General features: G+C 42.6%; 1 long non-coding RNA gene across 1 annotated transcript; it reads right to left on the bottom strand.

Moving 5' to 3' along the window:
* Positions 1–10,420: 10,420 nt before the first annotated feature.
* On the bottom strand, positions 10,421–25,217 carry LOC113945163. The gene is made up of 3 exons (XR_003526970.1): positions 25,115–25,217; positions 19,161–19,238; positions 10,421–10,858 (listed from the first exon to the last, which is right to left on the bottom strand). It is a non-coding gene; the product is annotated as an uncharacterized LOC113945163 (long non-coding RNA).
* Between the last annotated feature and the right edge of the window lie 621 nt (positions 25,218–25,838).

The following is a 25,838-nucleotide window of genomic DNA, read 5'->3' as shown; positions in this document are numbered from 1 at the left end:
GAAAGGTGTATAAAATGCCTTGACAGTGCCTTTTAAGAGAGTCACCATGTGTTATTTTAGCCAAGTGTTTATTCATTTCTACTTAATGCTGTGTGCTAAAGTTCTCAAAGCTGCTGGCAATACTCAGTGGAATAATTTTAGAGCAACCTTAATAGAATGAGCAGAATAAAGGATTGTTCAAATATATTGTAGCAAGATAGCTTTTTAATAGAACAAGTTATTCAAAACACTGATGTCTAGGGCTTGTGAATGGAAAAAATCTCCCCTGTGTTTAATTACCCCATCCTGTCTTTATTTCCTTAGTATAATTCTAAACACTGCTTGCTAGTGCTGGATGTAGTCCAGTTGGAAAGTTGGTATTTGACCAACGATGTGTCTTATTCACAGGCTGGAGGTCCAAACAGGATGACTACAGCCAACCATCCTATCTGACCTCACGCATAATGCAGGTTATGGCATTCTACCCTGCAAGGCCTGCAGTGGAAGGAATTACTCTTTACTGCTATTCCAGATTCAGGAAAGCATTTCTATTAGAGCAGTACTTAAGCACACACTTAACTTTAATGATATGCTTAATTCCCATGCAGTTAAGTGCAAGTTTGAGTTTACACCTTTGTAAGGAAACATTATGGGATCCAGTAACTCGGTCATACTGAAAAGTGTACTTTATGACTCCCAATGCAAAGTTAAATCTGAAGGGTTTATTCGAAAAAGTCACATGGCTTGCTAATGTGACCTTCAGAGAGATCTGATTTACTTGGGGATTTTCAGGCCTACGAGGCTCCAGTGGTGTTTCCAGTTGCAGTATGAAACTGCTCAGGAACTATAAGTGATATCCCCTTCCATTTCACTTACTAGAAAGGATATATGAATCAATAATATTTCATTAATTCAGTAACAACCTCTGTTAAACCTCTCTAAAGACAAGAAATAAAAGAAGCTGATTTTGTCTTGATTTCCAAGGTTTTTTCACTTGCTTGGGGAATGGAGAAAATCTCCGCTGCACCATAATACCTTACCTAATTGAGCTCTTAGATTAATGTTTAAACTTCATTTGCAAGTCCATTACCAAATCTAATCAGTTACAAAGGTACCATCAAGGAAAGGATTTTTTTTCAAATCCACTTCTAATTCACATTTCCCCTCACAATCGTCCAAGGCACTGGCAGTGGCTGCAAGTACTGCATTATAGATATTCTACTTATACCAGGAGAGAAAAAGAAACTACAGAATATTTTCAGTGGAGATGACAATATACAAAATTACATTAAGTTCATATGCTAGTGTGAGCCAAAAAGGAATTTGTTAAATCCTAAATCTACTGAAACTTTCAATTATCAAAGGAAAACAATACTAATGTTCAGCCTCTTTTAAAGTGACGATACCACCTTTGAGAAGGTACTAGATTGATTGCACTGAAGACTTTTCCCTAGATCTATTACCTGCAAGAGATGTGCAGTGTTATCCACGGCATCTTCCAGTTAACTGAAAGCCTGGCACAGCCCAGAAGTTTCAGGCCTGCTTAATCCTCCATGCTCATATACTCCTCAGCCCTGTTGCTAATAAATCCTCTTCACATTCAAAGTAAAATGTTCCTTTTGAGCTGCACATCAGAATAGGACCACCAACTTCTCAGTACTTGGGATAGCAAACAATATAAATGCTAACACACAGCTGACCTGACCAAAGCTGAATGGGTGACTTCAAGCCAAAGACTGTCTCTCCCATTACCTAATCCCTGAGACATCCAGACTCCCATTCTCATCAGCACTAAAAAAAAAAAAAAAAAAAATCTGGATTTTATTTTTATAACTGTACTCAGAAGATAAACAAAGCTGAAATCAAGATCTAGAAATGAGCAGTGTGATATTATACAGACACCACTACTTTTGGGGAAATCAAAATTTTGCTGCTGTGTCTGTGTAATTGGGGAAAGATCTGCCTACCCAGGGTGATCGGTCCCCAGCTTTGGAAGGGAGGGGTGTTTAGGGGTAATTGCTAAAAGTCAGGGGTTTAGTGACCTCTGCTAAATCTCCTGATGCATCTATTCATTTCTTGATCCCTATGCACCCTTTGCAGCCTGCTAACCCTGTCAGCATAGTAATCTCTACAGGAAGCAGTGGTTGGGAAGGAGATTTGCAGAGTGCTGGGAAGAAAGTAACCCTGTTGCTACTACAGTGAAGATAATATTTTGCTGCACTGGATTGTCCACTAAAGCAAGGGTGTCTTCTGCTTGTCAAAAGGTCTCTGATAGAGGACAAGAGAGGCCTTTCCACGAGGCTACTTGGCTTAAGAAACACAATGCACAAAATCCAACATACTGTGGAGAAGCTGTAAGGTGTCTCCCACTCTGTGTCATTGGCCTGCTGCGTGCCCTTGGGTTTCTCTCTTAGCCTTGCTTCTCTGGTTTGACAAACAGGAATGATAATTGTTGTATTAGCGCTTACCTTTGTAGAGCACTTGGAGATCTATGGATAAGAAAAACACTGTGTAAGTACTTCTGCAATGCTGCTGCCTTTCAGTCTCCTTGTACAGAAAAGAACGAGAGCAAAGAACAAAAAGAGAAGCAGGTAAGAATGATTAATAAATATGCAGCCTACAATAGCCTCTCTCTCCAGATAAATGTAATAACGACAATGAATGCAGAGGAGGAGAGGGGCCAGTGTATGGCAGAAATGAAAGTGTAGACAATGCTGGTATTATATCCACAGATCCTTGTCTCCACGGACTTCAGTCACTGCTGTGTGCTTGAAGCTGGTCAGAAGAATCCCCAGCAGAGGTATCTGACTACACGCCCTTAATGTAGGATCACTCTGCCTGCTTTAAACATGAAGAAGAAGGAGGGAGGGAGAGCCCCAGGGTTCAACGTCAACAAGATATAAACTGCTTGACATTCTCGTTCTGAAATGCCAGCACTGAAATTATCAAGGCCTTTTTTCTTGCCTTCCCCCCCCCCCCCCAGTACTCTGTATTTCCCCATGTAACAACGTGCAAACATTTTATCAGCAAATACCAAGGGGGTGGGGTGGGGAGGGTGTGTGAAAAATTGCCTATCTAAAACTGATAAAACAATTTGGCACGGACACAGCAGCTATCCCTTTTAAATGGCTGTGAGCTTTCTGAGGTTTAACAAGTTGCAGGGATAAAATTCTGGGGATTGACTGCTCCAAGGGTGAATGGGAAGCTGTGCTCACTTGCCCTGTGACATTTCTACTTGCTCCACTGCCCATGTTACTGGGACTGTGCCCTGATGAAAGAGGTTATACTGCTCTGCCGTATAGCAACAGTCCGTGACACTGTGCTAACAGTATGTTTGGGACCATTACTTAAGTGATAATCTCACTGCTCCTTTGTTTTATGAGGCAATAATCTGATTCCCATGTGCATAAAATGAGGCCAAAGGGTAAATAGTTTGTTATAATGAGGGAACAACATTAAGACTGATGAAAACTAGAGGTCAGTGTTATTATTTCTGTTATGACACCCATTCATTTAATAATCCTTCTGTTCATATTCTAACAGCAGGGATCCATGTCCTGGCTTTTCAAGGCAGTATCTGTCCCCTAATAAAGGCAGATATTATCCTGCTGTCTCTCGTATCTAACTCAGCTCTCTCTTGATATGGTTCCTCATTACAATCATATCTGAGAGCCTCACAACATGGTTGTGTGGTGAAGAACTCCTGGAGAAGGAGCAGAGACATTATCTACATGGCCTCAAGGTATCAGTGCCAGGATAGGGGAACTCATCACAGGTTTTCTATTTCACAATGAGCTTCCCACTTTGTGGATTTTCCTTCCTTTCTGCTGCATCTTTCCCTCCCCCTGAAGTATCTACTCTACTGACAGTTTATCATTCCCAGCTGAGAAAATATTCCCAGTAGGCGTTAGTGCATTGGTGATGCATTTCTATGGGTTTTTCTTTCCTTTTTTTTTTTTTTTTTTGAGAGAGAGAGAGAGAGAGAACAGGACCATAGTTGGTCTACTTAGAATGGGCCTGAACATAGTAATATTAGAGGTTGTTCCTAATAATAGAATATTAGGTAGTGTCAGATTTTCTGAATGAGAAAAATTTCCATATGTATGAAATATATATAATGCTATGTATAATTTCATAAACCAGTTAAATTAAAAAGATTTTAACATAGACTTTTAATAATATATACAGTTTCCAAGTACTCTGGATCCACCTGTTCCCATCTTAATCTCTTGTCACCAAGTTAACCTCCTGTTAGGTAAATCCCTTCTTCTTAATACTGGTACATATTCTTCTGCTTGTGGAGTATATATATAAATATTACTATTATCATCAATACTATCATAATTATTATTATTTCTTCTGATGCTGTGCTGGCTAGGAGACACAAGTATGAACCAGCACTATGCTGGAGTAATGCACATAGAACAGTAGATACATTTTTTTTTTCAGATCAGCTGTAGGTAAAAACTTTATAATAAAAACAGATGGGTAATAGAAAACACCTGTTGAAGAATAGGGCCCTTATTGTATATATTCTAGCTCATTTAATGTACAGTATTCAGTATTATTGCTACTTACATAAAAAATACTTACTGATATTAATAGTGAGAAAATTTGACTTAGTGAAATCAGTGGAGTTGGCTCTAACATTCCACATCCAAGATCTTTACTTTGCTTAAACACCTTTTTTTTCAAGTACTCCTACAGGCCAAATTTTCAAGAGGTTTGATGAAGCAGAGAGGCAGGAATGACTGACAAAAATGATCATTTTTAAAAAGGGCATTTTTATTGTAGGAGCTAAATGAAAACTATTGGGATTAATTCTCTTCAGGTCTTCTAGAATATTGTTTTGAGAGAAAATAGAGAAGTTGAAAAAACAAATTATTTGGTACTGATAGTGTGAAACTGAACTTTATGATGAAAGTCAACATTCTCCTAGTTGTGGAAAAGACATTGTATCTGCAGAATAATACCATTGGTAAAATATAATTTGCTGTATGGTTTATTAAAAAAAAAAAAAAATCCTACAAAGTGTAGAGTTTGAACCAATGCAGATGGGCTTCCCAGGTGTGTATCCAGATCTATGCCAAAGTAGCTGAAGTCTATTCTACTGACCCAATGTGGATACTAAGAGACTGCATAATGACTGACTGAATGTCAGTGAATCTGAAAACTTCCACTGGAAAAACTTTGTGAAGAGTTTCAATGGTCTTTGGACTGGGCTTAGTATTAACTATTTATCACAGATAATACTAGGAACCTCCAGATGATTTGCTTCATTTGCTTAGCAAATGAAGACATTTGTTTAAGCAAAAATTCAAAACAAAATTTTTGAGATAAGAAAATAAAGAAAATTTGTTTTCCAAGCCTCTTGTTAGGAAAAAATTTAGCAACAGGAATTCTCACCCCATCCCACCCCCCAAAATAAGTTAATTTCTTGGCCTCTAATAATATTACTAAAGAGTAAAGTTGTAACTAAAGTAATAAGCATCTGATTGTTAGAAGCACCCTCCACTCCTCTCTGGATGCCAAAAGCACCAGTTCATCCTTTCCCACTTGGCAATATCCTGTAGTACCAGAATTCTTTCCTTTAATTCACTGATGCACAGAAGTTAAGGTGAAAAGGGATCATTAGATATCTTGCATGGCCTCCTGTGTATCACAGTCCATTAAATTCCTTGCAGTTATGTCTGTAATGAAGCCAATAATTTGCATTTGGCAAAGGCACGGGCTGATTTGAAGATGCCATGAGATGGAGAATAACTTGTTCCTTTGGTCATGTTGATCTCCTTCACTACCAAAAAAAAAAAAAAAAATTTTACTTTTCTAATTTGAACTTGCCTGGTTTTGGTTTCCAGTCATTAGTCCTTGTTACAGTCTTGTCCTCTAGGCTGTGGAACCCTTCTATTTTCTGCCTACAAGAAAGGTACTTCTGTGCTATAATTCAGCACCTTCAATATGCTTTTCAATAAACTAAAGCACCAAGCTCTTGCATCTCCTGCTGCATAGATTTCTCTCTGTGCTGGTTTAAAAGTAAACCAGCGGGAAAAATGAACCCAACTCGAGAGATTACAAGTCAGAGGTACAATTTACTAAAAAGATTACAATAAATACAATAATACAGAGAAAACTGATTTTAAGCCCCAAAGACAGATGTATAACCCAGTACCCTGGGACAAGAACAGAACAGTGTTTGTTGGTCCCTGTGCTGAGCACCACGTGCCCCCCCGGGGGCAAAGTAAAAGGAAAGAAAAACCTGTTGGTCCAGATGATCATGGCAGTCCTGTTGAGAGTGGCAGTCGCAGTCCTGTTGGTGTTCTGGTACTCCTCTCAATCCAATGAGTGGTACCAGAACTTCCCAACCCTGATATTTATATGCTCAAGTTCAGGTGGGAATGTCCAGTACCTCCTCCAGGACGGAGAGTTTCACAATAGGTGATTTAACTCTGTGAGTCATGGGATATTTTTGGAATCTTTGATGGTCTGAGTGTTGCAGCTGCCTATTTTGCCAGTCCAAGGTGGCCCATTAGCAGAGATGACCCCTCAGTCTGGGTGTGAAGGTGTTAATGCCTTTCCAGAGGGGAGTTATCACAGCTGAGTCATTGATGTGAAAACAAAAGAACACTCCCCTGCCTCACAGTGATTCTTTAACACGCAGTTTGTAGCCTGAGGTGTCAGGTGTGCCCTGGGCAGCTGCTGCAAACGATCCATTTATTAATAGTCCATCAGAAATGACACAGATGGTGCAGAATACACAGTTTTGGTTATACCCCTGTAATGATAAACTGATCCCAGCCCCTGTAACCAGGAAACTCTCCTTTCGGATTTATTTCCAAAATCTTTTAAACCTGTGTACACCAAAACCAGATGTTGTATTCTAGTATAATTTGGCCCAGTGTTCTACCCAGAAAAATCACTTCCTTGGTCCTACTCAGTAATCACGAGTCTAGAAGTTCTAGGATAAGACTGGTCATGTTTTATCACAGAATTGCCTTTGGAGTCCATGTTGAATTGCCTTTATGCTATAATCTTTTTCAGATCCATTCTTTTACAGGAAGAAGTCTATAACTTTGGCTTGGTTCCATGATGCTAAATGAATTACTTTATATTTCACTGCATAAAACCATATTTTGTTAGAATGATCCAGGATTGCTAAGCTCCTGGTCAGTTTGTATGGGTGCTTTGTCCTCATAATTGTCTTTATGTCATCTGCAAATTTTATTAGCAGTGATTTTATATTCATTTCCAGGGCATTAATTTAAGATGCTGGATGCCCTCAATCCTGATGTTGATGCTTACAGAAACCTGATAGAAGCCCCCCAATATCATGTCATACAGTTATTATTACTTTTTGAGCTCTTAGTAGTGTGTTTCCCAGTCCACTGTAGGCATAATTTGTGGAAATTGTATAGTGCTAAATTTTAAAAAAATGACATGACTGGTATGTTAAACATATCAGCTGGTAAAAATAACTACATAGTTATAAAACATTCAGTTTGTTTGACCTCTTTTCCACAACATCTGTTGACTGGCAATTATTATATTTTGGTCCTCCAATTCATTATTAATTGAGCCTTGTGTCATCACTTTCTTTTTTTTTCCCTCTGAGACTGAAACCCGCCCAACCAGTCTGTACATCATGTGGTTACCCTGGAACCCCGGGGAGACAGCTGCTAATGACCAGCACAGCAGCTATGCGATTTATTGTCTGATACACATTCAAACGTAATACAGGGCAAATCTTCTATATAAAACATATTCATAAAAATCTGTGGAAGTCAGCTCTGTAGGAATTGAACTTACAGGTGCTCCTAAAGATCAGACACAGCTTACCATAAAATATCTGAGGTGATAAGGTATTGTTACAAATGACTGGGGAGTCTGACAGGACTGTGGCTTGTGTGGTCTTGGGATGCTTGCAGTAGCTAGCACAGGCCCATGCTGTGACTAAAACAGACTACCCTACATTACACTAGGACCCCTTCCAGCATCTGAAACAGGCAAGACCATGGGAGCCTTCAGGTAGCTCTCTCTTCCCAATGGCAAGAAGTTTTCTGTAGGTCCTCTTGGTACGTGTTTGTATGGATTTTTCTGCCTCTGCAGTGCTTGACACAGATATGTATTAAGTACTTGCTGGCACTTTTCACAAGGACTGATATGATGTTTGCTCTCTCTCTCTTTCTCTCTCTGTCTCTCTCTCTCTCTCTTGCCTTCATCCCAAACATAAGTGACATTAAAAGTTAGTATTAAAAATTACAAGATGCCCAAAGATATTAATGCCTTTATTAAACTGTATACACATCATAAGACATATGAACCATATGAGACATATGAGGCAACTGACAATATCTTTTGTTCTGTCCTATCTACAAGTCTTTGCAATTCCTTTTCTGAGTCTCAATTTCCCCACTTTCTACATACCCAACAAACAGCCATTAGCATCTGGTGTATTTTTATTCTGTGGCTGAGAACAAAAAAGTTGTGATAGAAATAGAAAATTCACATGAGGAAATAAATACTAATGCTATTTAGCATGCTGAATAAAACCAGAACTTGTTGGAACTCTATGCAATATAGATAGCTGATGTACCAAGAGTACACTGTGAGCCTTCCTGAGCTCAGTCAAGGTTTTCCTGGTCTAGTTGGAAAGAGCAAAGCTTCCTTTATTTCTTATTACTTGTCTTTATTCCCATAAGTATCTAATTAAAATTGCTTGGATCAAGACTCTGGTTTCTTCACAGTGCCACTGATGGAGAAGCTCTAACTTGCAATTAGGCCTGAAGTGTGGTGGTAAGGACCCACCAAAAAGATGGGCCTTTTACACCTCCTGAGAAGCTGTGTGGTAGCAGGAATGTTGCAACATGCTATATGTAGCTCCACAGATGAAGGAAAAGAAAGCCCAGGGGTTCAGTCCAGGGGATCAAGAAACCATGTGTCTAATGATGAAGGGGAATATTTTACAGTCAAATGATAGACAGTACATGATCCAGATGATGATGGACAGAACAGGAGAGCAGTGGCTGAAAGGTGATATTGTAGTCATCAGCCTTGCTACCGGAGGTGCTGTGAGCTTGTTTCTTCATTGCCAGTCTTGTTTGCATTAGGCAACGCAGCTTTCTGTACTTTAAAAGAAAATATAAGCAGCAATATAGTATCATAAGGTCAGCTGCAATCCTATATGTTATCGGTGGTTATCTGGAAACCACATGAAAGAACAATCTCTTTCCTTACACCAGCTCTGTGCTGCCTTTTTATGTAGCAACAGCTTGCAGATGAGGAGCTGAGAGTGTGTTTATTTTTCTTCCTCTCTGTGCCATTCTTTCATGATTTGCACAGCCTTATGTCTTGAAGAATAGCTGCTGCAAAGTTGTTGCGTTCCCATGAACAATTCTGAAGACAATGGAAGTGGAGGTGCCACTGTGGGAAGCTCAGCCATCCCTGCACCTTCTGCAGGTTTTAAAGGAGGTTTTGGACCAACAGCTCAGAAGGCAGAGAAAGAAGTGGTGATGGCTTTCCCCATTTCTTTCATGACTTCTCCAAGCAAGGATGACAGCAGGAACATGCAGCAGGCAAGATGTGGGCCAGATCTACCTAGTGTTGGTCCTAATAACAGCTTATCTCCAAACAGCATAAATAACCTCCTGCTTCAGTGAGAATCCATTCCTTGCAATAGATTAAAAAAAAGTTTTAAGGTAGGCCATTTACCCTTCTTTGATGGGTGGTATATGGAGCCTTGCAGGTGTAACAGCTCCAGCTCCTGCTGACCTGCAGCTGTCCCCAGAGGTGAGGCAGGTTACAGGCGCTGGTGCTGCTGGTGTGGGCAGCCCATGGTTTCTGTAGGTGTGCAGCCTGTGCAGGGACTGCTGCCACAAATTCTTTTCATGGGAGTGGCAGGAAACAGTGTTTCTGTAGCGTGGTGGAAAGCAAACCATTCATTGCCATCAGGGTTTCGTCTTCTCGCAAATAAGATCTTTGTTTATAAATGTGGCTTTGTAGTTCTGTGAGAACCGGTAGAGTTCCACTTCCAGGAAAATATTAAAGATTAACCATGAATAAGTGAAAGAGGATGAGACCTTTGTGGTATCTGCTGAGAGACAGCGGTTATTTTGCCATAGCTGGCAAAAATCCCAAGCCCGTGGCCAGTGGATGCTTGGTGCAAACTTCCACTTACTCAAAAACAAGGCACACACCGCATAGTTCTTCTCCAAACTTGTCCAGAAATTTGCTTACCCCTCTTTAGTATATAACCCTGGAGATTCTTACCCTGAACGTCCCCTGGACCCCTGCAGCAGACCAAGGGGCAAGGACTTAGATTTGCCCAGATTCAGTGAAACTAGGCAGTAAACTTTATTAATCTTTCCAAGGTAGGAATTAGTATCTGTTCTTCCTCCTTATTCCTTCTCCATCAGCACCAGCTGCTACAACATGTATTGCCCTATAAAACACTTTCCGTTCAATGCTGGTGCCCTCAGGTGCCCTTCTCCTCCCCCGTCCTCCCAGATGAACACCTGTGAGAGGCAGATGGTACAGCTAATCCAGAATATATTTCTTGAGTCCATGTAGAGAAGCTGCCAAGCTGCTGATATTTTGGCACCATGCCTTGTGGCATCCATGGCTGGTGAGAGACGCAGATGCTGCCTGAAAATAGCTGAAGAGGAAATTCTCCCAGTGTCTCCGGAGGTCCAGGGAAGGAGGCTGCTGCTGCAGGGTTCATGGATAGACATCCCATCAGCACCCTTGCAGGGAATGCCTCGTGAGCAGAGTTTCCTCGCTCATGTCTTAATCAGCCTTTCCTCCAGCTCTGTTTCAATGGGCTCTGTGGGCACTGCCTTGCCTTCTCACAGTGAAGGGTGAGAAGCCATTTTTGGCTGGATGTGGCCTGGCAAAAGGAGGAAATGTGTTTGCAGAGAGCTGGGAGCTGTTGTTTCTGCCTGCAGACTTCATGCACACTCAAGAGACTGCAGCAGCAGACATCTCTGGTTACTTGTTTTCATAAAAGATAAGCATTGGCACATATTTATGTCTGCCAGGGGTATATAATAAGCAGCCTCTTCACCACTGAGCTTTGTCAGAGCAGTTACAGAGAGCCATGCAGGTGAGTGAGGACAACCCCACTCCACTGTGTGTCCCTCAGCAACCAGCACCCCCAGCCCTCTGAGCTGCAGCAACAGGGTCCCTGGGATAAACCACTACCATCAGTGGCTCAGCTCCTTCTTGACAGAGAAGTGGTTTTCCAACATGTGATTGTGCCTGGGAAGTAGCCTGGTTCCCTCATGATGAAATGAACTCTGAGGTAGGAGCCATGCCCAGGCACAGCCACAGCAGTCCCCCTAAAATTCAGATATTCATCAGGGCCTATTACAACTGAAGCTGGAGCCCAGCAGTCATCGGGAAAAAGAACTGAAACCAGCTCACCAGCACATAAGACCAATAATAAATACCAAAGAATCAACACACTGTGCTCTTTCTATTGTGTGGGGCTTCAGGACAGCATAGATCCGTGCACTACCTGGTTGGTTTTGAAAGGAGTGTTCTTATTGCCCAAGGTCTGCCAAACACTTTGCAGACATGAAGGAGAGCACAGTCCTTGCCTGAAGGGGCTGATGGTCAGTGGCAGACTAGCAGTGAGGAAAAGAAACAAATAAGATGAAAAAGGCATGTCAGTATTGGAAAATGTGTGGTTTGCCCCAGTATATTTTGAGAAGCTGGAGGAAATGTGGGAAACATTAATTTTACTTCCACTATTTATTCTTCATAAGTTCTATAGCCTTCAGATCTCTAATTCAGGGTCTAATGTTCTTTGTTTCCCCTACTCAGTCCTTTTATGCACATTTTGCAGGAAAATAACTCTTGTTCCTTGCCCTCTGTTCCTCCTCTCCCCAAACCAGAACACTACACCCAGCTCCTTAAAAACATGGGGGTACATAACCCCACAGGGATCAAATAGGCTTAACCCGATTTAGGTGCCTAAACACCTTTGCGGATCTAGGATTTAATCAGCTCATTTAAGGAGCTCCTGTGGTCAAAATGCACAAACGAGGTCTTAAAGCCAGTGGCTCTGGGACCCAGTGCAGAAAAGGCTCTCCAAATGCAAGGAGAGCACACCAAGGCAGTCAGGGGAAGTCCCAGAAAGCAGTGCCGAGATGGATGCACTTCCCAGGCAGAAACACTGTCTCTGTATCAGATGATGTAGTAGTGATCAAAAAACAGCCATGCAGTATTTGCAGCAGACCTGCTTTCTGCACCCCCTGTAAGGCAGTCCCCCCTTCTCCTGTTTCCAGAAGGAACCTAATTTCTTGCTGGTGATCCAGAAGCAGGAAGGCACCATGGAGAATTTTGGCTGTGCCTGCCAACACAGTTTTGGGGGAAACCCTTCTTCCCATTAAAGGACACAAGTAACAAACCAACTAACTTCAGCCACAAGCAACAGCATAGAGACTTGAAACTCACAGCTGTGGCTGCTCTTGTTGCCTTACTACAGAATAGAAAAGAAGCTCCCTCTTCAAAATAGTAATGCTATTTCATTATCACAGAGCTTGCACACCAAACCCACTCTACTACAGAATATAACTCCACTAGGTAATGTATAAACAGAAAATAAAAGAAAAAAGAAGAAAAAAAAGGGATGCCTTTTGTCTGGAGAAGTTTAAAAGAAGAATAGATGGTACTATAAGCAGCCAGAAGCGGTACTGGTGGTGCAGCAGCTCAACCATAAACAAGTTTGGGCTGTGGTTTTTGGTAAAGTGTCATAAGAAGAGACCTTCCAGGGAAAAAATTTGGCAGGAAAATAGCAAAATTGCTTTTTCAGTAGTTTATGGGCAACCTGTAGGTAAGAGGAGGTAAGATGATGAGGGCTAAACAGTGCTATACACTATGCATGGTGGCAGTGACAACCCCAAGGCTCAGTGAGGGCTCTGCTCTCCTGAGCACAAGGACACAGACAAGCATGGCAGCACCCAGCCTCTACAGGAAGTCACTTATCTGCAACCTTGCTCAGGAGGTCTGATACAACCACACACATGATTCATGCTTAGGTTGCTTTGTTGAAATGCAAACAGGTGTTATAAAAATACAAGATAGTCCTCTATGGCTTTCACAGAAGACGTTGGTTTAGATTACGTAAGAAATCAAAATTTTACATTATTCAGAATCTTTCACTGCCTCTGGATTAGCTTGATGGAGCTCAGAAGCCTTTTCTAACAGTGGTATGGGGCTGGGAAACTGCATGTCCATGACTTTAAATAGTTCTGGACCATGATGACATTTTTCCCTGTGAGTTTGCCTAGGAAAAGCCATTTCTTGGTATTATTACATAGAAGGGACCACTGATACTTAGTTATGTATGTGACAGTGGAAAATGAAGAGATGAAGTAACAATGTCTAATGTGGGAGCTGATTTCCACAATAATCAAGATAGATGACAGTAATAATAGTTATCCATGGTGAGTCAAACTCCTGGATTAACTTTCTCAAAGCAATATTAAACAAGCTGGAGATATGAATGGAGGTAAAGCATCAGGTCCACGGCTGGCAGAGGGGCCTGGTGCTCCTCAGGAAGGACTGGGCTCTAGAAACTGTTTTGTAAGGATTGTAGCAGTACACGACTCAACAGAGTCCCTCTGTCCAACCACAGTATAACCCTTCAGCATTGCCTGCTGCACCTAAACACACTTCACTTTAACTCACTACAGGGCACAGTTCACCTCTTTTGGTGTTTATCATGCAGCAATGGGCCTGGATATTACAGCAGTGTCTGCAGTATACATTAGAAGAGGCAGAGGAAGTAGGGGTAACCACTGCTCTACCAATAGCAGTTCTTGGAGGAGCTGACACTTCTGTAATATGCAAGTGACAGTCGCCAGGCCCAGGGCTGTGCTGGGTTTTGGCAGCGGGCCTCCTTCAAGGCAGCTGTTTTAGAAATCCTCGTGTATTTCTTAGGTTGCTCTCCATTCAAGTCAGTGCACCAGTACTCACTCCAGCTATTCTCTTGCTCTAAATGATGCAAGGATGCTTTGACCAACAGATTTGGAAAAGAGTAAATGGCAGCAAGCACCTTTCCCTGTGGAAGCATCGCTACACCTGACAGTACTCCAGGCTACCACTCTCTGTCAAGGCCCTGCTCGTTTCCAGCCTTCTAGCTCAATCCTCAAGCCTTCTGACACAGCAGCTTGGATGAGAATCATCTGTTCCTTAAGATGCAGCCAAATCCTGCTGGACAGCCTAACCCTCTGCTTGCAGGGGTGGCAGGATTTCTGAAATTACAAATATACCTGAAGACTAGTTGGGTACTTCTACAAATTCTTCAAAGTATTGGTGCAGAAGTAATGCTGAACTCTTGAAATCAAGGAGACCTGAGGACTTAGCCTGAAAAACTATTTTTAGAGTGGAGATATCTCAAAAATATATCCTGTCTACCTTTTCAGGAAACTAACCTCCTTTCAAGATCACCCTCCATGGTTTCTATACCGTTCTACCAGTGCTCAGAGTGTTATGTAAATGTCACAGCATTTACAGTGAAAAGAGGCATTAGTGCAAATCATAATCAGGTCTGAGGATTCAAGTCCTCCCTCCACAGGTATGTCACTGTGACCCTGGCTCCAGGGGGGCACTGCTCCAAGCATAAAATGGGGAGTTCTCTGACCTGTCAGGGTCAAGATGGGTTAGAAATTCAATTCAAGCCCCACACAGCTGCACTGTAACCAGCATAGGAATCCTTGCATCTGTATTAATCTTTTAGGTTAGCTTTCACTGTTATTAATTTCCTTTTATAGTATCAATTTCATGTTTACCAGCACCAGATTCTGAGCTGATGTAGATCAGCAATGATCCATTTCTGTTAAGCAAGTGGCATTATTTTACAGCCATTGAGGGGATGGCCCCTAGCTATTAATTTTTCTTTGCTCCTCTCTCTTGACAGGAATAATCTCTTTTAGAATTTGAGACTAAATAAAGAATCACCCCTTGGATAGTGAGTCCTATAATTCCCTCCTGGCTTCCACCTTTTCTTGCTGCCAGTAGAAATGAAGAGTGCTGAGCACCTGACAGGATCAGGCCCTCGGGTGGCTCAGTGGCTGTGCCATCCCTCTAATTCTGGGGTAATGATAATAATTGGGCTTACACTGAGTGTTGACACATATTTATTAATTGCAAGGTGCGGCTGGCTTTGCACTTTGCTAAGACAAACATTTGCAGAACAATGTGCACAGAGGAGGCTGGAAGCCATCCAGCCATGTGTCAACAGCAGCTGAGAGGGGAGGAAATTGCTAACTGTCCTGCACAAGGAGACAGGGTGCTGAAAATCCATCTGGAGATAGAAAGATCTCCTTTTCTTGGGTTCAGTTTTCCTTTTGGAGAAACCTTTCCTGTTTCATCAGAAAGCCCCTGACCTTGCCTTGGCCCCAGTGGCTTGTGACACAAGACCGAGATGACACAATTGGAGCCAGGCTTCGTGCCAGGGCTGGCAGTGATTTAGTGACGTTCCTAGAGAGCAGGGGGAGGAAGGCCCTGGCCCATGAGCTGAAGGTTATTTGAACAGAGTCATATATTTAAGGTAGGAACCACATGAATCCCAGCACAGTAGGAAGGGAAGGGAAGCCTACCTGCCAGCCTGTGAAGTGGCTTATCCTTACAGAGATAAACTGCTGGATGCTCAAGGGAGAAACCAGTAATGGAACTGGGACAGAGAAGACTTTTCATTCTTACTTTTGGTACTAAAACAGTAAGTAACAAGTGACTGCAGTGTATTTATTTACTACCCTGTAAATGGAGCCCAGTGACTCACTTCTTTTAGTGCTTTTCTTTATCAGTGATGAAATTACTCTCTCTTGAGAGCAACTACTTTCCTTCCTCTTCCTTCAGCCTGAGGATTTACATACAACAATACCAGTTAAGTGAAGCCAGTGCAAGACAGCTTGCTGAGTTCATCCCTCAGCTTCAGTTGAGTTATGTCTGGCAAAACTGCAACTAGCTTGGATGTGTCTATAGGCTCTTCCTCATTGTGTCTCTGCTTGCTGTGTCACACAGCTCAGAGCACTTCGAAGCTGCGCTAACTTGTGTCACTTAGAGAGATTTTCAAAGCCCCCTTAACTTATCTGCCCTGTCATCGCTGTGACCAGCCTGGCACTAATCGGGATGTTCAAGAAATATCAGCCAGTTACTCACAGTTCTCTGAATCAGCGAAGAGGAGAAACTTACTTTCTCATTTTAAGTAGTTTCTATATGTCTAGAGATGTCTTACAGAAACAGAAACTATACCTGATAAAATGCCAGCATTAATCCATTTGATGTATTTAAGTGCGGCTGTTTAACAGCAACATATCAAGTTAATGTGATACTGATGGAACAAGAAATGGCATCAGAGGGTTTCAAAAGATTTCTTATCACAAAGAAAAAAAAAGGATTTTGACTTCCCATTTCATTTCTCTGTGAATGAGAACACCTTTGCTATTTACATTATTTACTGTTTACTGTAGTAGAGTCACTACTAAAAATCAAAGTGATTTGCAGAGCCCTGCCAGTTCTTTTTATATCTCCTTTGCTGACTCAATAAACATCTGACACTCCAGTATTGTAGCTAAGTGTACTGATTTTGCCCTCATGGAAAACATCTTTTTTAGAGAATTGTTCTGCTTCTGCTTAAAAATGTGATTTGTCTTGTGAAGCATTTGTACAAGCTTTCCCCCCCCAGTGTTGCTGTGGCAATTGTAAGCAGTTAGGCAGGCACAGTAACTTGAGAAGCTATGTGAAATCTTCTGATATGCAAATACGCTGCTGTATACATGGGAAAGAAGAGGTTTGGGTACACTAACATGGAACAGAGTTACGCTAACAAACAATTCCTTTATATGCTATTTTGAAATAAAACTTTGTCCTGAAAAATGATGTGAAGTAAATATTCCACAAAGCCTGTGGTTGTAGGGAAATGGTTCTGAGTTCAGACCAGTTCTGCTTCAGACTGGTTCTGTTTCTCCCAATGCAGTCACCTTTAAATGAAATAGAGCAGGACTGAAGCCAGGAACAGGATTGGGCCTGAGGAAGGTGCAGCAAGGGAAGACATTCTGGTAGCAGCTGACAAGGACAAGGCATTTCATGTCTCAACCATCATCTGGCAGAACTGAACAGGATGGATGTCCCCATGGGAAAAGGTGGCCTTCCAGCCTGAAGAGGACATGTTACATCTGGTCTGTATCTGCTCTTGGATCCAAATTCAGGCAGAGAAGAGACAATAGGAAACAGCCTAACACAGCTCCACTATGGTGTTCTTGGATACCAGCCATAGTTGAATCTTCCAGGTAAGTATGGAACACAAAGGAATTTATGAGCACATAAATCATAGGGGCTGAAGGTGGGAAAGACACTGGAGGACTAGTCAATGCAGGCCTGCTTTCTACAGGGAATTTCCCAGTTGACAGTTTTAAGAATTTAAAACAATAGAGCTTTAACTTTCCTCTGGGAGTAATTTAAAGTGGTTGGGCACCTATCTGAACCTTCTAGCATCTTGGTGTGTTTCATGGGACCAGCCCTGTAGAGGTTCCTAGCAGCTCTTGATGCAGGCCTTTAGATTCAGATTTCTCTTTTGCCATTTATTCCAGGTTTATTCTATAACAAAGCAAACTCAGAAGTGGAGGTAGTCACTTCAGGCTTTCCTACATCGCGGGTTTCCCCATATTTCCTCCCATGGAAACTGTATCACAGGAAGAGTGGCTGTGAAAAGCTCACTGGGTGAACAATCTGGGTTACAGCGAACTGGGAAAATGCATTAACAAGGAACAAGGAATCCTGCATGTAACATTTTGTGGGATGGCTGCAATGTGTTGCAGTTCCACTCTAACATACAGCAGTATGTTGTCTGTACAGCAGGTCCCTAAGATTTCAGCCACTTTCACAAACTGTTCCTAGAAACTGCTCTGAGTTTCAGTAAGGCAGATCACATCTTCTAAAGGCTTTGCTGGTCTGCACTAGGGCAGGCTGTGCATCATAAGCTGCTCTACAACAGATTTCTGAAGAAGGAAGAAAGAGCACACAAAGATTCAGGAAACCGCCTCTGCCCCTGATATCTGAGAATAAGGCTGGTAGAACAGGAACAGAGACCTGTGCTTAAATTCCACTTTATATTCTCTGTAAAGATGAACAGTCTGTTGGCATTTTGCAATGACTGTGAAGAATTTTAGTGGTTAATTATATCCTCTGTTTCTTGCCTCACTATCTCTGTGCACATTCACATGAGTCCTAAAAGGAGTTTACTGTTCAAATGCCTAGGCTCTGGGCCAGCAGCAGTGCCTAAATAGAATACTGTGAAATATCTCCTCATGTGCCGTGATAAAATGCTTGGGGACATACTATAAAGAGCTTTGAGTACATCTGCAAAGTCATGAAATGTTATGTCATCAATGCTACGAGAACCACAAGGTTGTGATCTCAGAGCAGTCTCTCAGCCAAAGTAAAAGAGTAACAAATCTAAAGGGCGCATTCAAGGACTTTGTCACCATGGTGACACTTTTCAACCGGGTGTGCCAAGGGTGGAACAGAGGTGGTTGGCCAAAATGTGCAGGTTACTGCAGTGGGAAAAGTGGGGCAGTAACATAACGGGCATACAGGAAGGAAAGGGCAAAAAGCAGGTGCCAGCAGTGGTGGTATGGCAGTGGGAAGCCAACAGAAGATTCCCAAGGCATTGATGTGCTTATGAGCTTCACAATTTCCTCTTGCCCTAGGTTGGTCACTCACGGTCAGTGTGTGAAAGGGGAAGATGGCGATGTGCCACTGTGGTGTGTCAAGTGAGAGTCAGGAAGGGGAGGAGAAGGGGGTTTGGGATGGGTGATAGTTTGGCCACAGCTGGAGGAAGATGGTTTCTGTTAGCGTATGGCTTGTTTGAATAGATCTTCACCTTCCTTTTCACACCAGTCTTACCACAGTTCAATTAAAATGCTAGTAAAATGTAAAGAGGGACAGACACTTTCTACTGAGGACCCTTGCCCTGGACAGACAGTCTGTCCCCTCCATGCATCTTTCTCTCCTATGTTACAGGGGAATCTTTGCTTGCAAGCAGAGATGCTCTTGGGCCCCAGCCACTGAGACAGTTTCCTGAGACCCTGGCAAGGTGAGGGGAGAAGGGCAGTACACTTAGCTAAGATAGAAAGCAGTAAACACATCCAATGCTGAAATAGAAGAAGAAAGGAGCTTACCTCCTAGCTTGCCCTGGTATACTAGAATTTTATGGTTAGGTCTTACCAGTCCCATAGTATTCAGTAGGCTTGACTAACCTGGGGCAATCACAGTAAAACATAGTTGAGTAGGAATGATCTATGACACAACCCTCTCTCACCCATCAGAATTTGGCAGCACAAACCCTGCCAGAATCTGATTTCTTTCTTTACAAAGCACTTCAGCTCCAAGCTTTTGATTGAGAGTTACAAGGTGCCCTGACATGTTCCTGCTCCAGCAATTCATTAGCCATATCTTTTTGCAACAATTGCCATATTGCAGTATTTCTTCAGGGCTTCCTGGCCCTCCTAGGAGACAGGGAGAGGCAGAATCTGCACTGGGGCAGTCCATCAGGCAGTACAGTCATCCACAGTAGAGCTTTGCTGCTGATTCCAGCAGTTTGCAGTTGTGAGTGAACTACATTTGAGTGTAAGCTGGCACTGAAACACAGACTTGGCCATCTGGCCAACATGATTGCAAATGGTTGAAGGATGTGCAGGTACTGATCAGTTTTGGCATGATACAAAACAGAGCGGGAGGATGACTGGAGGCCAGTCAAACCAGCAGAGAAGCGTTGATCCTCACGCACAGTGCGATATGAGAGGGCAGAGCAGACTGTCTCCAATGTTCACACCCACTGGAAATTGTGCTGTGTGGGTTCAGGGCATTTCAGTGAGGTTATAGCTGGGCTTGCTGGGAATCTTGAGCCAACAGGCTCTGAGAGTAATAACGAGTGTGTTAGGTGGGAGACATGGGTTTAATTTTTGTGGGGTTCCTGGGATCAGCTCCTTCCTCTTGGCCTTTTGCCCTCCTCCCTGGCACTGGGATGTAAGTCCTCTGGAGCAAGGTCTGTCCCTTCAAATGGGTGTGGACACAGTGGGTCGAAGATCTGGTTTGGGTAACTTCATCTGCACACAAGTAAAGTTCAGATATTTATAGTGAGGTCCTCCCTTGCTTAATTGTCAACCTGTACTATCCCCCCTGCCTGTGTTACAGTGGCAGAGAAATACGTGGCAGGAAGGGGTTAACTTGCTGGGGGGGGGGGGGGCCAGGGTGGTTTGCAGGCAGAAGGGAGGAGCAGGATAGTATTTCTATATTAACATGCAGCTGGTTAATGCAGCTGAATAGCCCTGGCTCAGCTGTTACCTTTCTCAAAGCCAATGGCAAATGATGAAAAACCGTGGTAATATCTATTAAAAGTTTGTGGAAGGGGCCTGCTCAGTGGGAGCTTTTCCATCTCACATACAAGTGATGATTTAGAACAGAGAAAGATCCCCTCGAGGGGATTTTATGAACCATGCAATGCTAATTAACTCCATTGTTGTATTTTGTTTTGAACATAAGAGTCCCTCTGGGATTGCAGCACTCTTTCCTCCTGCAATAGATTTCCATTTTGCACCACTGTATAAAATCTCCTCCACATCCCATCAGCAAAAGGGATTAACAATAGGGAGAAGCATATGTGCATACTTTTATGGGGTTCTAGGGAGGAATGTCTCTCCCTTCACCTCCCAGATGCATTCTCAATAGGGGCCATTCTGTACATCCTTGCTTTTGCTGTTTCTTTAACCTTGAATTAAAAACAAGTGTACATCAAACACTTGGCAGCATCTCCCTTTGATCTTCAGCATATTCAAACCACTTCTGAACACACTGTGCTGGAGTTTGTTTTAGTAGTTGAGCTGTTTGGGCAGAAATGCAAAAGGAAAGGAAAAAAAAGAAAACCAAAACCCAACCTTGCCAAAAAACCAACAAAAGCCATCAACACCAGAAGTGGAAGCACTGATGAATGACTGATTTGCTCATCTACAGTATATCCCGAAAGGAAAGCAAGAGAATGAAAGCTCTCATCTGTTTGAAGCCCTTACTGGCTCGTGCCAACAATGTTCAGAAGAAACTTGACTCCCTCTGTGCTGGATCAGCTCTTCATTTTCTGGGCTTCTGGTGTTCCACTTCAGTTTGCCCAGACGCTCTTCTCTCTGCTCACTCGTTTTGTATTCAGCAAAATGGATCCTGACTGGCCTGGTGCTCTGGCTATCATGATTTAGCATTAACTTCAGTGAAGGACAAGAGCAAGAACTTTCAGATGAATCAAATGGCTTCTTCTTAATTTTTTAGCTTCAGTTTCTGGCCTCCCTCAGCTCTGAGAAAGCCCAGATCTCCATGGGATGTCTTGGATATTCTCTTCTCTTCACTGCCTGAAGTTTCAGCTCTGCACAGGCCAAAATTCACAGTCTGTTGATTCCTGCTTTAGGCAATTCAGTTGTTTCATGGTAAGAAATATTTAGCAAGCTGTCCCAAGGGAGTGGATAGTGCACTGGAGTCTGATTCATGACTTCTGGATGGTACTGGAACCACATTGGGAGCTACTTGCCACCAGCTGTAAATGGAATTCTGCATGAGCTTGACCAACAGGAGGAGGGATTTGCAAATAAGAGACGTTTTCATTTACCTTGTAACACTGTAAATTCTTATGTCTTGATTGCTAATTCATGCTGGAATATAATTATGATCAGACCAATTTCTGAGTCCTCTGAATGAACAACTGGAAAGACATTTAACATCTTCAGGAGTGTAAATAACACAAGCCATACAGTAATGCTGCCTTTGCACTCAGGCCCCTGGGGTCATGACTGCTGCCTCCAGACCCAGGCAGAGCTGCTGTCAATTGGAGACACTGCAGCTCATGAGAGACCCTACCCTCCTATCACATCTTCAGTCAGCTAAGCAGAATACTGAGTATATTAAACAGCTTTATCAGAGATCCAGTGGGTATGTTCATTGAGGCAACAGCCTCTGTGGCATTGGCATTAGACTGATGAAGGAAAATTATTCATGTAAAGCCTTCTATTCTTCCTGCAACATCCCTCACTTTCTTCAAGCTCCTCTTTACCTTTTCAAAAGGAGGAGAAACAATTAAAAATATTCATACTAGTTCTATCCCAAACCTTCCAGCAGCACCATGGCTGGATGGGTTTTCCTTTGGAGTATTACATTCAGTGATCCCAGCAGAGGTGTTCCTGAGCACCTTCTTGTTCAAACATTATGACATTGTCTTATACTGTAGGGTCTTGAGGACAATTACTACAACAGTTGTAGTTGTCTATTGCAACAGTGGTCTGCAGAGCATGCTAGTTATGTAAGACAAGACATTGTCATTCTTTCTGAAAATGCTGCTAAATCTTTTCTGCTGAGTGTCACAGGTCCATGTAAATACCTATTTTTCTTCTTTTCTTTGCAGTCCTTTATAGCAATTGACAGAATCAAAAAGGCAAAACTGAAGGGGAGGGACTTTCCATTCTAAAATCTTTAGCTTACCTCAAACACACATAATATTGTAGTGACCTCAGCATCTTCTCAGTCACATCTATATAAAATAACCAGAGCAACAACATAGGTTTACCCCAATCAACATCCAGAGAAGGAGGAGTAAGAGCTATCCCATTTTTGAGAAGCATTTCCAGGGCAGTGTTCTCATCAGGAGCAAATTTGTCAAATCCTGTTGCTTTTCTTACCTTTTAATTTATCCTAAAAGGGAAAACTTCTGTGAAGAGAACAATTCCACAAGTCTTTTTTTTTTATATTCCTCTCTGTAAGTCAGTCTTCCTTTAGCACTTGCTGACCATTGGCTTGTTAATGTGCAGGTGGGGAGAGCAGTGAAGACTTTGCCAGCATGGTCCTTGTCACACGGGCCAGGATCACTCCCAGGATCCCCACCCTTTTGCAGCTCAACATATTGGTCTTTTATTGAATTGCTGCAGGTAACCATCACCCTGAGCAGCTCAGGCTTGTTTCCAAAAGCTAAGCAATAGTTGCCTGATGATTGTGTGATAGGGACACCAAATGCGAGATAGTGAGCCCCCTGTTGACTGCTGAGATCACAGAGAGCCACAGTGCAGCAAAGCCTTTCTGCAGATATAAAGAACATATTTTGGTTGATGCCACTCCTGTTCCTGGCACCACAGAGGCATTGCAACCCTCGCCTCTCTCTCCCAGGCTAAGTATGGAAGACACTTGAACTCCCCAAAATTTCATTCCCACTTGGAGTTTTGCAGTTCAACTCTCTCTGAGTAAGCTCATTTGCATGCTCAGCCCAGGGAGGCCCACCAGCTCCTCTGAGGCTCTGCAAGGGGCCACACATCCCTAGTGTGCCACCACGGCTGGGCCTGTCCACCTTTGGTTTCCTTGCTTCAGCAGCAGCGTGGTGATATTTTTGTAGTTTCCACGATATGGACGCTTAATGCCAATGTCTGTTTGTTCTCTGTAACCTATGATTTTCCACACCCTGCTAGAACAAGTGAGAAGCAACTCTACCACTACTTAAGCAGCTTTTACGTACTGTTAGGAAGAAGCCGGATACACACAAGGGGGGTATAATGAAGGGTAGAACTTCTTTCACATCTCCCGTGCTTTCTTTCCAGCCAGTTTCTGAACTTTGCATTTCCACATGAACATTTTCCCGTGTCAGACAGAAGGGTAGGTAACCCTGTTCATCACAATGAGCACAGGGTACTTGCAAATATTATTTTAGCTTGTTCCTGCTCTTCCCTGTCTTGCCCTAATATTTGCAGTAGATAATTTCTAAAGCCTAAATAACTTAGGCTTGTGGTTAAACATGCTTTTCCTGAGCTAAATTCCACCCTCTTCCAAAGTAATTTCTTTGTCTCAGTGGCTCTTCTTGAATCCTCAGGAGAAGAGGGCAGAGGTTCAACCTCCAAGTCTCACAGCCGAAACATACAGCCCAGCAGTCACCCCCATGTGCCTGGGGGCTCTGGGGGCTCCTGTATCACACCCCAAAACATCCCTCTGCCTTCCTCTGTCACTCTCCACTTCACTGTCATGAGTCAAGCCCAGCCTTTTTTTCCTGGAGAATAGGGGTGCCCTGCTTTGGTGTGGCAGACCCACAGGGCCCCTCCAGGTCAGGTCCCTGAGGTGCCCAAAGTCTCCCACTCAGCTGCCAGCTGCATGACAGGAGGCAGAGGCTGGTGTCACGCCAGGATGCATTTCAAAGCCAAAGAACACTTGTTTTAAGTCTGTTGCAAGCTTTGCGCAACAACCTTTCTCCCAGAAGTCTGGCGATAAAGCTTTTAAAATTAATTTGCATAATTGGATCTTTAATTCTTTTTAAATGGAAACCAAAATGGCACTGTTCTTAACAAAAAAGACTTTCACAAAAGCCAAAGGATTGGTTGCAAGGTGGAGAAGTGTCACTGAGCTGAAACTAAGCCCAGATAAAAGATAATTAGGCAGACTGAACCAAATTCTGATTGTAGACAGAGGGGAAAATCTGAGGTAACAGCACAGACTTCAGTAAAATTACTTCACGCTCATGTCAGCATAACTGAGCCTTGGTCTGCAATAACTACTTTAACTTTTCAGCTCTGTGGTTAATTAGCAGCTTTTTTCATTTATGTGGGGGCTTCCTTGTTCAAAAATTTATTAGATTAATAAACACTCCAGATATTTTTGTAACAGTGGGACAAATGTTCCATTTGTTGAAAAGACCAAGACATCATTTGAAGCAATCTGACTGCCATCATTTAATTCAGCAGAAATTTTGGCCTACTGAGATACTATTAGGAGAGCTGTACATAGAAAACCAGATAGAGTTCAGTTAGTAAAAAGCCATTCTCATGTGCTTGTAAATGAAAAGCAACATTTCTAATGCAGTACAATGTATTTTACCTCCCATCCCTCCCTGAATTACATGTGTAGCTGTATATGGTGTTTTTACCTTAAAATAAAATTTTAAAAAAGCAATTTTAGTACATATAATCCATCACACTTGTTTCTAAAGAGCTTTTTATATTGTTAAAAATATCCCAATGGCAAGGTACAAACCTGTTCTACAAGAGAGCTCAGTTTTCTCCCCCCGCTTACAACAATTCATTCTTTAATCAAATATAAAAAAACTCCATTGCTGTCCTCTACTCACCAGCGCTATTAGTTACCCAAAGCCTGAATGCCAGCTAAAGGCATATGGCCATAACCTCCTTAGCCTTTGCTTTAAAACAGCAGTGAATCTGAAGCACCGGGGCTGCGGCAAGCTGGCAGAATGCAAATAGAAGGTTTCTGTGACTCGTCAGTCCTCCTGGGTGCTCCATCACTGCTTGTGTCATGGAAACACAGTCTGGGCAGCAGGAACATGCAGGAAGCCCACAGCTAAATTCTGTTCATGAGTACGGCAGTGTAAATCCAGGACAACACCACCAGAGCCACCAGGCTTAACTGGGATTTTTATCTGGGCAACTAAAATGCCTGAAGAAGTAAGGCATAGCTGCGGATGCTGCCAGAAATAAAGCTGAGCTGTCAAGGTCAGTGGCAAGCACGGCTGTTTAGATCAATTTTAAACAGTTTACAGCTTTCACAGATATCAGTATTGCCCCCCCCCCCTTTTTTTTTTGGAGACGGGGGTACTCCTTCAAAAATCCTTGTAAGAATAAAACCAGTGCTGTTATAAATTAAAAAAACCTCATGAAAAACAGTGAGAGCAACACATACCACACTGTGGCACCAGGGATGTGATCTGTTTTAAGAAACACATGGCTTTATGTTTAATGAAGGGAGCCTGTTGAAGGATTGCAGACCAGGAGGGCACACTGGATTTGTTGTTTTATTAGGTTCTGGGTTATGTACTTCTCCTTTTGCTGGGTATCTGA

The sequence above is a fragment of the Corapipo altera genome, unplaced genomic scaffold (genome assembly GCF_003945725.1).
Source record: "Corapipo altera isolate COAL_440 unplaced genomic scaffold, ASM394572v1 44, whole genome shotgun sequence".
Lineage (NCBI taxonomy): Eukaryota > Metazoa > Chordata > Aves > Passeriformes > Pipridae > Corapipo > Corapipo altera.
Note: the sequence above shows the minus strand (reverse complement) of the source record. Positions and strands in the feature narration are given on the sequence as shown.